At 43.5% G+C, this 13666-nt stretch overlaps 1 long non-coding RNA gene across 1 annotated transcript; it reads left to right on the top strand.

Moving 5' to 3' along the window:
• Window positions 1-5932: 5932 nt before the first annotated feature.
• On the top strand, window positions 5933-7813 carry LOC139639435 (uncharacterized). The gene is made up of 4 exons (XR_011694869.1): window positions 5933-6067; window positions 6174-6331; window positions 6820-6855; window positions 7309-7813. It is a non-coding gene; the product is annotated as an uncharacterized lncRNA (long non-coding RNA).
• Window positions 7814-13666: the final 5853 nt, after the last annotated feature.

Below are 13666 nucleotides of genomic sequence, written 5' to 3'. Positions count from 1 at the left end.
CTGGCCCAGGGATCTTTATCCAGTGACCCCACTTTGCTGGTGTCTGCTGTGTCTTATTCTGTGTCCACTCTGGCTTCTGATGTCTGTTCCTGGCCAAGTCATGCGGACAGCCCAGAGCATCAGTGGATGTGAGCTTCCCTCCATCCAGGATACAGCGGACGGTGTGTCAGCAAGGCCTGTAGGATTATCAAAGACCCCCCCCCCCCCCCCCCCCCCCCCCCCCCCCCAACCACGTGTTTCAGCTGCTGCCGTCTGGCAAACGGTTCTGCAGCCTCAAGGCCCGGACCAGCAGGCTCCAATCTGCGCAATTATCCAATTTACAGGGCAATATTTTAATATATTTTTTAATATAATGCTACACACCATGTGTGTATTACAATTAAGCAATTGTCCTGTGCAATTATCCATCATGGTCATATCTGTATAAGTGAAAGGTGTATATAGTGTATATAGCTTTTATTTTTATTTTATTTGTATTTTTATTTATCACTCAATCACTATTCACCTCTGCCTTTGACTCTTGAGCTGCTGTAACCATAGACTGTATAATAGTAACAAGCGAATTTCCCTGGTGTGGGATCAATAAAGTTTGATCTTATCTTATCATTGGATGATCTCGACCAATGATATTGTTTGAGTTCCGGGTGATTCAGCCAATGATGTTTCAACAGTCAGCTGTCCTGTTCTCTGTCTGAAGCTTCTCTGGATAACATAACCAAGTCATTTCCCAAGCCTGTTTCCATGAGGATTCACATTCAGCTTTCACTAAAGGTAAAGTAATACTTTTATTTTTCTTTATATGAAGTTTCCTCACGAGATATCAGCTGAACTTGTCATGAGTAGAGCTAACAGTAAGGGCGCAGCTAGCTTAGCATCCAACTCTAGCTACAACTCCACGTTGCATAAGTGTCATCATTTTAAAATGTACGTCGTCGCTAACTTAGCATTTGCCATTTGTATGCGTTATCAAAGTCTGTCTGGCGTTAGCTAACATAAGGTGATACCAGTCCCAATTAAGCTGTTAACATTAGCCTTGAATCAGAATCTCGCATCAGTCGTAACGTTAAATAAATTACATTTTATTTGAGCACATGTTGAAGCTCCTAATCCCTCCTGCAAACATGTAAATAAAAGGCTGTGGCAAGTTGTGACCTGACAAAGACTTATTTGAGTGGCAGCTAGTATGCTAGCGTTAGCAAATTTAGCCAGTTAGCTTGATACTAATACTATTAATTAAAGACACATTACTGCTAGAAATGAAATACGTCACCGGTAACCTGCCGCCTACCAACTAGTTCGTCACAATCTATCCATGCCTCCATTTTAGCCATCTCAGCTGGCTAAGTCTTCTCCTTTATGAACAGTGAATCAGACTGGGCAAGGTGTAAGAAACAAATCTACCCCTGCTTGATTTATAGGATTTGCAAGTGTACAACCTGTCAGTAACGCAGTAGACTACATTACATTAACGTTACTGCGGGTCCGGGTTTGGCTGCGGTACTCAGTTGACATTTTTCACAAGCTGTCAGGCCACGAGTCCATTTTCTCACCAGTGAAAAACAAATTCATAACTGAAAAACGTCCCGACTCGAAAATAGACACTGACAGACAAGACAGAGCAGCAGAGAGTTATTCAGACCATCGGGGGAAAGCGAGAAATAAACACGAATGTATTATATTGTAATGTATTCCCATACATGCTGCTCAGAGTCTGTCAGCGGCTCTTCTGTCTCCCTCTCCTCTCGCGCCGTGCGCACGCAGGCAGGATGAGAGTGAGTTGCTATGGTTACGGGGACGCTCTGTGTCTGTCGCTCTGAAACTTTCTCATGATTCCCAGTAATAGGTTTTTAGGTTAGTATGCCTATGCAAAACCATGAATGTAAGCACTACTTCAATGCTGAAACATAATTTTACATTTTTATACAGGGTGGCTGTTTCTTGACTTAATCCAAGAGGTTAGGTGGTGTAGAAATGCAGGATATTTTTTTTTAGGACAAGCAAGGTTATTATTTTTATTGTGTTTGATCGCTTAGATTGGCTATTTAGCTTGTAACTGAGTCTGTCAACAAACACAGCTGGCTCCAACACTGTATTGGAAATTTGGTCAACAAGCACACAGCCTAACTAACCAAGGACTGGCCCAAACTATTTGGATATTTCAACTTTGCTGTTTCGGAAGGCATCGGTTATATTCTTTTTTCTTCATTAGGCGTAATTCATTACCTAATGCATTGGTCTTTAGTCAGCTTTTTCTCAATTTCAATTGAATTTCAATCTTTCTTATCTTTATTGAGTATCAGAATATGAGCATAGATGATGTCTGTATCTAGCTATGTCTAGATAATGTAAAAAAACAAATATTACATTTATATTTTGGGACCGTCAATGTACATCGGGACGATTCAAATATTTTTTGGGACGGTGGTGAAAAAAGTTCATTTCGAGCCTGGATATAGTTCAGAGTGAATCAACATGTACCCCACAATAACACAAGGTAATCAATATATTACAACACATTAAGGCTTATTCATTTAAATGGCTTATTTAACAAAGTCTGGAGCACTAGCTCACTGCCCCAGTTTACCGCAAATGTAAACGAAATGTGCGCACAGAAAGAGGAAGTGCGGGTCTCTGCTTCCCTTCATCTGTAGAGCAGAGGAGCTGGAATATATTAGGTTGCCCCCATGTGGTCAGGTGTAGTAGTACAGTTGTAATACACTTGGAAAATAATAGAACAACTCTAAATATGTATGTTTTAATGTAATGTTAGTATATCAATGTGTCACAGATTTATTGATAAAATAAGTATTTTAATCATGATAATGATTTGAACTTTGCATCCCCCAGCCTCTTCCTGAGTTGTGTTCCCGGCCACAGCCTTCACAAGGTTCCGGGCCTCAACATCCCCATGGTCAGCCCAGCCTCACCACCCTGCAGGAGGGCGTTCTCAGCCAGGGGAAAGCCAAGCGGAGATCCAGGAACTGCTGCTGGGTGCTACACTGCATGACACAGGCCTACTGTCCGTTTACCAGGTGTGTGCACTGAGCAGTGGCCTTGACCCTTGACCCCTGATGCACTCTGTTTCACATAGTTTCTACACAAGCATGGAAAGTCATTTTAACAATTTTCAGGTCCAGCGAATACTTTAAACCTCTAAGCATTACCGATTACACAGGCAGCGTTTTTTATGTGTTTTCATAATGTGCATGAGACGCGTGCGGGGGGGTTCCCCAAGCGCCAGCTGCTGGCCAGTTAGCCGTCTGGCCGGCTATTTTTATAGCTGACTGTCACTAAGGCTATGTACACACTTTGGTAGTGACAACCGAATTGAGTGAATGGTAGGGGAGTCGTTCCACTCCTACGATCTCGCGATGGCTGTAAATAATGTCTGTAACCATAGTAACGTTGACTTCAGATCAATATGGTGGCTACCATTGCCTGTATTTTCAGTTTACGTGACACCAGTAACCAGAGGCGTCAATTTATCCATCAGGTCTTAATAAACTGACAGCGGCGTCACTTTCTCTTCTTTCACCACATGGACTTGATAGTTTTAACTGCAACATTTGGGCAGAAGTCCGTAGAACTGGAAGGAACAACCGCAATGTTGAGGAAACAGACTGGATAGAAAACTTGAGAATGTCTCACAACACTAACCTCCGTCTCTTTCAAATTAACGATGGTAATGTTACGTAACGAGTGTTTCACCTTACATCACAGAACAAAAAGTTATCCAGTCCGGTTCTGTTATACTCTGACTAACCGAAACCGCTCTCACATTCAGTGTTTAATTGTATTACAAATACAAATACATTCAGCAAGGTAAGGAGAAGGGACACTGAGGTAGACCGACAATATTGAGTTTGTCAATATACCTTTTCCTCTCTGGTAGACATAGCGTGCTAAAATAATCCTTTGACATGCTGAAATCGAATGTTTTCAGCTAGCTGCAGGCATTTTGTTAGCGTTTCAGCCCTTGGTTGCATATTGTGGCACCGACTGTTTTCCCCTCTGGGGGGCGTGGTTTTCAGAGTATGACGTATTGCGCTCTGTCTCTATATCACTTTGAATTGGTTCAAACTTTTTGGGGAAAAGTGACAGCCTTAGCAGGTATGCTGCCCGGGAGACGGACCGGCTTTTCTGCTGCTCCGTTCTTTTTACGCTTCAAGTCTATTTTTTCCCAGCGCTGCGTCAGCAGTTTACCCCAGTCACATAATTTGATAGTAGTTGTCTTATCTGCAGCACAGCAGCACTTGTCCATAGAGTACTTACTCTATGGACAAGTGCTGCTGTGCTGCAGCTAATGTAAGAATGTAAAGTAAGGCAACTGTTCCAGATTAATGCATTTTGGGTGCAAGCAAACAAAATGCCAACTATTTTTATTTTGTCATCTTTCACAGTTCTGTGATGCCATCTACACTGAAACCTTCAAACGCCTCCGGCCAGTCAGCCTGGACGAAGCCATGATGAAGGGAATCCTCTTCAATGTGTTGTCCGTGTTACCAACGATCTGACAGCTGCGTAATGTTCAGTCACTCATTCATTTTCACAGTTGAAGTTGATACTGATGCATATTCATTAATTGATTTATTTTTTCATCTGCTTTTACTTTGTCATCTATACAAGACTACTGTTTTGTGCTTGTCAGATATGAAAGTGAGCAGGCACACAAGGACTTAAAGAAGGCAGGTGGATCCAGCTGGATCCAGCTGGATCCAGCTGGGTAGTCTGCAGCCCTGAAACAAGCCAGCTGGTTATGCTGGTCAGTCCTCATCACTCTCTCCACCATCTCTGTACTCAAGAGTGTTGCCCATATTTACTGGTATAATGTAAATTAAGAGTGCTGATAGAGGATCAGTTTAGCCCTTTAGCTCGTAATAATAATGATGATGATAAAAATAATAATAATAATAAATACAATATGGTTATTATTATTATAATCTTTAACATTTCAGTTAGATTGTTATTAAACACTAGGCTCATTTATTACATACTTTACATATTTTATAACACCCATTTTTATTACAATAAATGTATGCACATTATAAACAAATTTAAAAAACACTGCAGCATTTGAAGCAAAAACGATGATATGATCCGTGATAAAGCTGAATATTGTCATGAAGCTGCGGCCCTTCTAAAAGGACTTTACTGTCCAGACATTTCAAAAGCTTTTTATTTTTTATTTTTAGACCTTGACTCCAGTAATTTCAAGTGTTTCATGTTTTGAGTGAACCTTTACAACAAATAAAATTAAAGTACACTTAATCAAAATGATGCAACTTTTCAGAGTACAAAGCAACTGGCCTCAGACTTCCAAGAGGAGCTCACTGTCAAGAAGGACCTGATGGGCCACAGCAGCAACACTGAGCTGGCCAGAAAACCATTGAACTGGACGAGGAGAGCAGCACATTCAGAATTTATACAGAGGTAGGTGGAAAATGTTTGGATGGTCCCGTCAAATTCGTCCCCACCCCCCGACTCTATTCCTTTTACGAGTTTATTATTTCCTTGACGTTGTAACTTGTAGGGGTTTCCCTGGGCCCGTTTTCATACAGTGCCACAGAATTGGTGTGCTGAACTAGAATCAGGTTTCCTCTATCCATATTTTGGTGGGATGGGAGATGATGGACCTGCAGGAGTGTGAAGTGCTGTGAGGTATATGTGTGTGTGTGTGTGTGCTTTGCTTTCTCCATGTTCTACCGAAGGTGGAGCAGTTGTGGTTGGAGCGGCTGTAGCTTGATGAGCAGCTGTGGAAGATCAGCATCAGCTACAAGGACAAGAGCCACACCAGACAAGAACCCTCTTGCTGCACGGCAGCCGCCCCTACACAGACAGGGGCTGCAGATGCCGGGGGACCCAACTACACCTCAGGCTACAGTAGCACCGTGTCACCTGTGGTCATGCTGTAGACACCAATCACTGCGGTGCAGGCATGAGTCCCGTGATGATGTCACATGGCCCAGCGGAACAGAATAACAGTTGGGAGTTGTATGGGGCCAGCCACGGAGGTGACTGACCTTCAACCGTGCTCACTGCTGGATGGAGTGGTCGCAATAAGAATAAAGTAGGTACCATTTGCCACCAAATAAAGTGTCATTTAAGGAAAGATTATACCAAAATGAATTTTAAAATAACCCTGGTTGTTCTAAATTGGCTGTTGTGAATTGCAGGCACTAACTAACTTGGAACATATGGACAAGCTGAGCAACTGGTCCCTGGCCAGTGCAGAGCATGAACAGGAGGAGGTCTGGACCAGGGCTGGACCAGGGCTGCACCATGGAACCTCTGGTGGCAGGGTGGGGAGAGGAGCTGCCAACATGTCCACCAGGTCTGGTACTCCCACACAGTACTGTTGTAAAGCATGTTCAATATCACTGCTGTACTGTACAGTACTAAATATTATACTGTTTATGTCAATGCATAGCTACGTTTCTCAACAGGAAGTTGAACATTTACAAATGTAATTATACAATAACCTGAACACAAACAGTCATGAGTATGCACAAATACAGTATATACATACAGTGAGCTCTGTATTTTTTGGGACAATTTGGCTCTATAATCCAAAATTGTGGATTTGTTATCAAATGGCAGGAACTCAAGCTGACTGCAGTGCAGGCCTGACAGAACACACTCAGAGAACATAACCAGTATAGAGCCCAATAAAGAAAAAAAAATGTTTGTCCCAAAATATATGGAGTTTTAATCTAATGAATTATATAATTAATCTTATCTAAGTATTGAATCATCTTTCTAAGGACCATCTAACTCTTCTGTACACTATGTGTATGTACTGTATGTCTGTCTGCTTTTTAGGATTTGACATTGAGTTAAGGTCACAGGTGTGTTAAGGTGAGTTCCCATCTACCTTCTATGGAGTCAATTTGAAACTTAAGTATGTCTTCATCAGACAAAGCTAACCCTTGTTTTGACTATCCAAATTAAATAGGAAGTGAAATGTGTGCAGGTACTTCTGACATATTATGCAATACTGCAAAACTCAAAATACTGTGGCGGGGTATGAGATGTAAACAAAGTGGCAGTATAAAATACAGTAAAGGGGAACAGAATACATAAAACATATTTCAGAGGTCATAAAAGGTGTAAACCCATCAACCAGTAAATGACAATATAAACTTATAAACTTATAAAAATATTTAGTTGCCATACTCTCCATATTTCTTTCAGCATAATGCGACTAGCTCCCTGTTAACTGTGTTTTCTGTAGTCACCTGTATTCCTAGTCTCTCTGGATAATAGCAGGCTACTAAACTCTTAAAATATCTGGATCTGTTTTTCTCTAAGGGATCGGCCCTCTTCTTTTCTCCCCACTCTCCACTTGTCATCACCTCTCCTGTCAACCTACACGTCCGGATCACAAAAGACATCCAGAAAGTGAGGACCAGTAACTCCAACTTGATCCTCAGGGACCTAAGGGCCATGTCCAAAGCCTTGGTGAAGAGAGTTGGGGTTACTTCTAAGGACATTAAGGACATCAAGACCAGTAACTCTAAATAAATCTTCAGAGAACTGTCCACTGCTATGGTGGAGACAGCAGTGTAATCTATAGTTTGCTATTCATCAGTGATTTTTCATGAGTATTAAAACATAACTAAACAAGTTTGAGACAGTAGGGGTAGTATATCTTAACTGTCTGTGATTCAGAAATCAGAAGTCTGGTTCCAACCAAGCTAATAAGGAAAAGTTGAGGTGAAGTTTGAAAGACGAAAACTACAAGACCCCTTCTGAAAATAGAAAAATCTTTTAATAATTTTAATAAAAGGTAATCGGTGAAATGTTTTGGTTTTTTTTAAAGAAAGATTCTGCTGCAAAAAAAAATGGGGACAAATGAATGTATTAAGTACTTTATGTAGTAAGGAAAATTAATTGAGGAATAAGTTGGGTTCTAAAGCTCATAAGCAGTTAAAGGACTTTCTTACACATGAGATGGTTAAAAACAACCCACCATGGTATTGTAAGTTATTTCATTTTGTCAAAAATGTATCAATAAAGATTGTAGGCCTTGATATTCCACGTATTCCTCAGAAATGTTTGACCCTCTGCAACATCATTTTCATGTCGTATTTCTCTTTCCCACTTTTCAAGAACACTTTTTACCCGTATGGATAGGGAGCTTGATCAACATTAGATCAACTGAAGACCTGAATACAAATGTGGTGGAAGAAGGAACATTTTATTCACATTAAAAGTGTATATAAAAAAACATGTTCTTGGTAATACCAATAATAAGATGGTTAAATCTCATAACCAGATAGGATGGTCTGTAAAGAACATATAACCAGAACGGCTCGACTTTTTAAACTAACATTTCGATGTTAAAAGTAACATTTAACATTTTTACTGTTAAAGAGGTTTTACAAGAGATCTCAACTAAAGTGATGCTCATGAGCTAAAAGCGGTAAATGCATACAATATATGAAGCATACAATTTCATTTTGATGGTAAAAAAAAAGTAAAATATGTTTAGCCTTAGATAGTCTCATATAGCTTCTTTATCATAACATATCTTCTACATCAGTGACCTAATGTAAAAGATCATGAACACTTAACAGGCAACACTGGCTATTCAACCAGGGTCTGTGGTATGATAAAATAGCTCAAGAGTCATCCATAAACATGGTCCCTGATGAATCTTTTCAGATGATTTCCCACTTCCTTTTCTTTTGGAGTCATATCAACGGCAAATTTCACCTTTTTTGTGGTTGGTTGCAGGTCAGAGAACAACTTGGTCAGTGCCTCTGGACTGAGGGAGAGATGATGATGGTGAGTCAATAACAAACATCGTTTTTTGGACAAGTTCTTTGTGCGCTATTTCATCAAGTATTGTAGGAAGAGTCTCAGCTGTGATTCTCCTTCTACGGCCATAGCTGTCGAGAACTTCCACAAGATCATCAGTCAACTGCAGAGAAATCACTCATCGTTGCATCAAAACCTCAGTTCTTGGCTGCTCACAAATTGCAGAAAATGTGCTTTAAGATCACTGTACAGTGACGAGCAGCACCTGTTCAAGGAAGAAGAGTGCAAGTTTGTTTGGCAAATATTGACAATCTTGGTAACCTTTCAAAAGGATTCTGCCAATTGCCTTCCATGTTTCAGCAGGAACATCATGGCGGATGAAGGGCGCTTTAACTGTTGTACCGAGTGCATCGACCGTAGAATTCATGCCAGAAGCAGCTGAGAACATCTCAGAACCCCAGATCCACTGCCTGCTTCTTCTTTGTTGTCTGGAAGTATGCGTCTCACATTCAGTGCTTTATTCAAAATCTCTGCATCAGAGAAAGCAGTAATCATGTCATGTAAAGTGTTAGCGTGATGTACGGTGATCCTTATCACATCCTCTGGATGAGCTGGACTGGTGGGCATAGGAAAACCCTCATAGATCAATGTGTCCTCTGTGTCTTCTTCAACGCTGTAAAGGGGACCAAAGGTAATTTCAGAGACAACAGACATTTCTAAAGCAGGATGGACTCCGTCAAAATCACCCGTGACATCTCCCACTTGTAGTTCTGCTGTACTGATTTCATTGCCACTGTGTGCCGAGACAAGGATCACTTCAGACGTCTCGCTGTCATCATCTTCACGTTCTTTTGGCTTGGTTGCAATGTAAAAGCGTAACACTGTCAGCCTCGCGGTCTCGTGCATGGTGCCAATGGACAGGCCAGCGTCATCAGTAAGGCGGTTCTGTTTGAAGTCCCACACCTCAAACTCAAAATCTGATTCTGATCCTTTAGTAGATATTCCATCAGGAAAGAAAAGTTTCTTTCCTTCTTGAAGGATTTCTTTTAATCCAGCATTATTTGCCAATTGAGTTTTTCTGGTGCCACCTCCCTGCTTTGCCCTCACCTGTTTGGCTCTGTCACTGTCCCTGTGAATCCATCCTATCTCTACATTTCCGGTTGTTTTTAGCTTCTTTGTCTGTTGTTCTTGTGTTTGCATGTGATGTGTTTTCCTTGGTGCTTTCCTTTCTGACTTTCATTTTCTCACAAAGTTTTTCTAAAAGCCCTTGTTTTCGCTTTGAGAGAGACTTTTTACTTTTGCAGAAACTGAAGAGAGCAATTCGGTCTCCATAGGAGGGGATGCAATTTGCCAGAGTTGCATCATCCATCAGCGCGATGACGTCACTGTCAATCTGCACAGAAGAAGAAAGAAAACACAATCATTTTCTTCACAGTACACATTGCATAAATAATGTTAAGGTTAAGCCCCTTAAGTCAGTACTAGTGTCAGTAGGAAAATACTGATCTAAATGTGCAGGAAAGCTTTGTATGCAGGAGTCAGTACAATAATGGAACAAAAAACAAAAATCATGCTTTTTATTTACATGATTCTGCATAGCTTTTCAATAACTGGATCACCCTCTCCTGGTTAAAAAGAAAAGGCCAGAGAGTTTAACACTGAAATCTGTGAGATTTCACACTCACTCTCAGGTTTATGAGTATCTGGATGTCGCCTACGTTGATATGATCTATTTTACTCCATTCTAGACCCTTTCAAAGTAGGAAAAGCCTCTGTGTTAATCCAACTGAAACCCATGGCTACTAGACCAGACCTGCCAGACCTGAGGGAATGGGGGTGAATGGAGCTAAATGGCTAAATCATTTTAAATACAACCCTAACCCTAACCCAAACACTGTTCTCTTTATGGTTCAGCCAACAAATTGGGAGGCTAATTGATTCTAAGGAGTGAAATGCCTGTGCATGTATTTAGATAAAAATGAAATCATGTAATGTCTCCTGTTAATTTCCACACTCCTTGTATTGCTTAATTTAAGTTCTATTTGTGTTTATATGCTTTTCCTTTTGCTGAATCCTACTATTTTTCTGCTGCAACATCCTAATTTGCCCATGAGGATGAATATAGTTTGATCTAGCTAGCCTAATCGATCTGAAGTGATGCTACTCTACCAGCCACCGGTTACATGGAGTTCACTCAAACTAACTTTTACCGGGGAAACCGGAGAGAATGCCTGACAGTCAGGCTAACGTTAAGTCTGGTAACTCGGGGTGTATCTGTGATTTCAATCCCGTGCTGGTCCACGTCAATAACCTGCTGCTTTTCAGTGAGGCACAGCACGATGTTTGTGATTCCGATATTATGAATACTTCGCCCAGTAAGTTAGCTCTATTCTGGACTCTGAAGTGAAACGCACCTCACATCTACAGGGGAAATAAAGTATACATGCCGTCCAGCTATTAAAATCATAATATACTAGATTACATTACCAACAATGTCCTGCTGTTCTAATCCCCTTCAGACAGCCGAGCAGGGTAATATTCCTGTGGTGATGAGGTAAGCCAGCCTGCAGCCTCCAGCCTGCAGCCTCTGCCTCCAGCCTGCAGCCTCTGCCTCCAGCCTGCAGCCTGCAGCCTCCAGCCTCCAGCCTCCAGCCTCCAGCCTGCAGCCTCCTGCCTCCAGCCTCCAGCCTCCAGCCTGCAGCCTCCAGCCTCCAGCCTGCAGCCTCCAGCCTCCAGCCTGCAGCCTGCAGCCTCCAGCCTCCAGCCTCCAGCCTCCAGCCTGCAGCCTCCAGCCTCCAGCCTGCAGCCTGCAGCCTCCAGCCTCCAGCCTCCAGCCTCCAGCCTGCAGCCTCCAGCCTCCAGCCTCCAGCCTGCAGCCTCTGCCTCCAGCCTGCAGCCTCTGCCTCCAGCCTGCAGCCTGCAGCCTCCAGCCTCCAGCCTCCAGCCTGCAGCCTCCTGCCTCCAGCCTCCAGCCTCCAGCCTGCAGCCTCCAGCCTCCAGCCTGCAGCCTCCAGCCTCCAGCCTGCAGCCTGCAGCCTCCAGCCTGCAGCCTCCAGCCTCCAGCCTCTGCCTCCAGCCTCTGCCTCCAGCCTGCAGCCTCCAGCCTCCAGCCTGCAGCCTCCAGCCTCCAGCCTCTGCCTCCAGCCTGCAGCCTCCAGCCTCCAGCCTCCAGCCTCCAGCCTGCAGCCTCCAGCCTCCAGCCTGCAGCCTCCAGCCTCCAGCCTGCAGCCTGCAGCCTCCAGCCTCCAGCCTGCAGCCTCCAGCCTCCAGCCTCCAGCCTCCATCCTCCAGCCTCCAGCCTCCAGCCTCCAGCCTGCAGCCTCCGGCCTCCGGCCTCCGGCCTGCGGCCTGCAGCCTGCAGCCTGCAGCCTCCGGCCTCCAGCCTGCAGCCTCCAGCCTCCAGCCTCCAGCCTGCAGCCTGCAGCCTCCAGCCTGCAGCCTCCAGCCTCCAGCCTCCAGCCTCCAGCCTCTGCCTCTGCACAATCTGCTTTTTCTTACAGAATGGAGTCTCTCTGTCTCTCAGTCTGAAAACCTGAACAGATTCCCATATTTTCTCCTGTGAAGTTAAAAAATGGATTTTAAGTCTCAGCATTAATTTAACATTTTGACAACCTGTTTTTATATCTTTGGACATATGCATGTAATACTTTGATATTTGTATTCTGCTATGATTTTTTTTATTGTGTGTGTGTGTGTGTGTGTGTGTGTGTGTGTGTGTGTGTGTGTGTGTGATGTCTGTGTGGATGTCAACAGGTTGTTGGTCTGTTTGTAGTACAGATGACAGGTTTTGTGTTTTATAGTTTCTGTTCACCTGCCCAGGGACTACAGATGGAAATGAGCTAGCAGCTAAATCTGAATCTAAGCATCTTCTGTCTTTGTTTGAGATGAATGTATTTTGCACCTGGTCCCTGATGTAAATAAACTCAGGTGGACTCATGGTACCTGTCTGCAGCTTCTCACACAGAGCACTGTCAGGTCCAGAAGACCTCTGAGGAGGAAAAGCATGGCTCTTCCTCCCTGGAACAACTTTGTCCCATTACCCAGGATGCCGAGCTGACAGTGACCCACAGCCAGAAACCGACCCGTTTCTTTTTGGGCTAAATCTGCTCCGTCCGTCGTGGACATTTAGCCCAAAAATAGTCGTTGAAATGTTGGACGTCCGTTTTAGTCCAAATATATAAACAGGACAACACTTAAAAAATAAATAAATAAATAAACGCCTGTTATTTGCTTTCATAAATATCACATGCTCCCACACCGCTTCAAAACGATTGTTTTGAAAATCACTTACTTCACTGTAGAGCATTTATATATCACCCGGTCCCCCTGTCCCCCTGTTCCCCCGGTCCCCCTGGTCCCCCGGTCCCCCGGCCCCCTGGTCCCCCAGTCCCCCTGTCCCCCTGGTCCCCCGGCCCCCTGTCCCCCTGTCCCCCTGGTCCCCCGGTGGTCTGGTGGAGGACTGAAGGTCTGGTGGAGGTCTGGTGGAGGACTGAAGGTCTAGGGCTGGACTGAAGGTCTGGTGGAGGTCTGGTGGAGGACTGAAGGTCTGGTGGAGGTCTGGTGGAGGACTGAAGGTCTGGTGGAGGTCTGGTGGAGGACTGAAGGTCTGGTGGAGGTCTGGTGGAGGACTGAAGGTCTGGTTTTACCTGATCACCTCAGACTGGATCTCAGCTGCTGTAGGTGTTGGACAGTCTGGAGGTTTTCAGCCTCATGTGGGCAGGAGGTGAAGATCTGGTTTGAACCTTTGGATCCATAACACAGAACAGTCTTCTCTGTTTGTGGATTGTTTGTTTTTTTGTTTATTTTTTTATTATAATTTTATTCAGGTGATGATTCTGATTTGTGTTTCCGGTAGTGATACGATAAAGTTTTCTCTCTCTCTCTCTTCACAGTTCTATTTATTGTC

Source organism: Centroberyx affinis, unplaced genomic scaffold (assembly GCF_046629955.1).
Source record: "Centroberyx affinis isolate AG114_WGS23_722 - 3 ecotype Tasmania unplaced genomic scaffold, CSIRO-AGI_Caff_v1 ptg007293l_1, whole genome shotgun sequence".
NCBI lineage: Eukaryota > Metazoa > Chordata > Actinopteri > Beryciformes > Berycidae > Centroberyx > Centroberyx affinis.
Note: the sequence above shows the minus strand (reverse complement) of the source record. Positions and strands in the feature narration are given on the sequence as shown.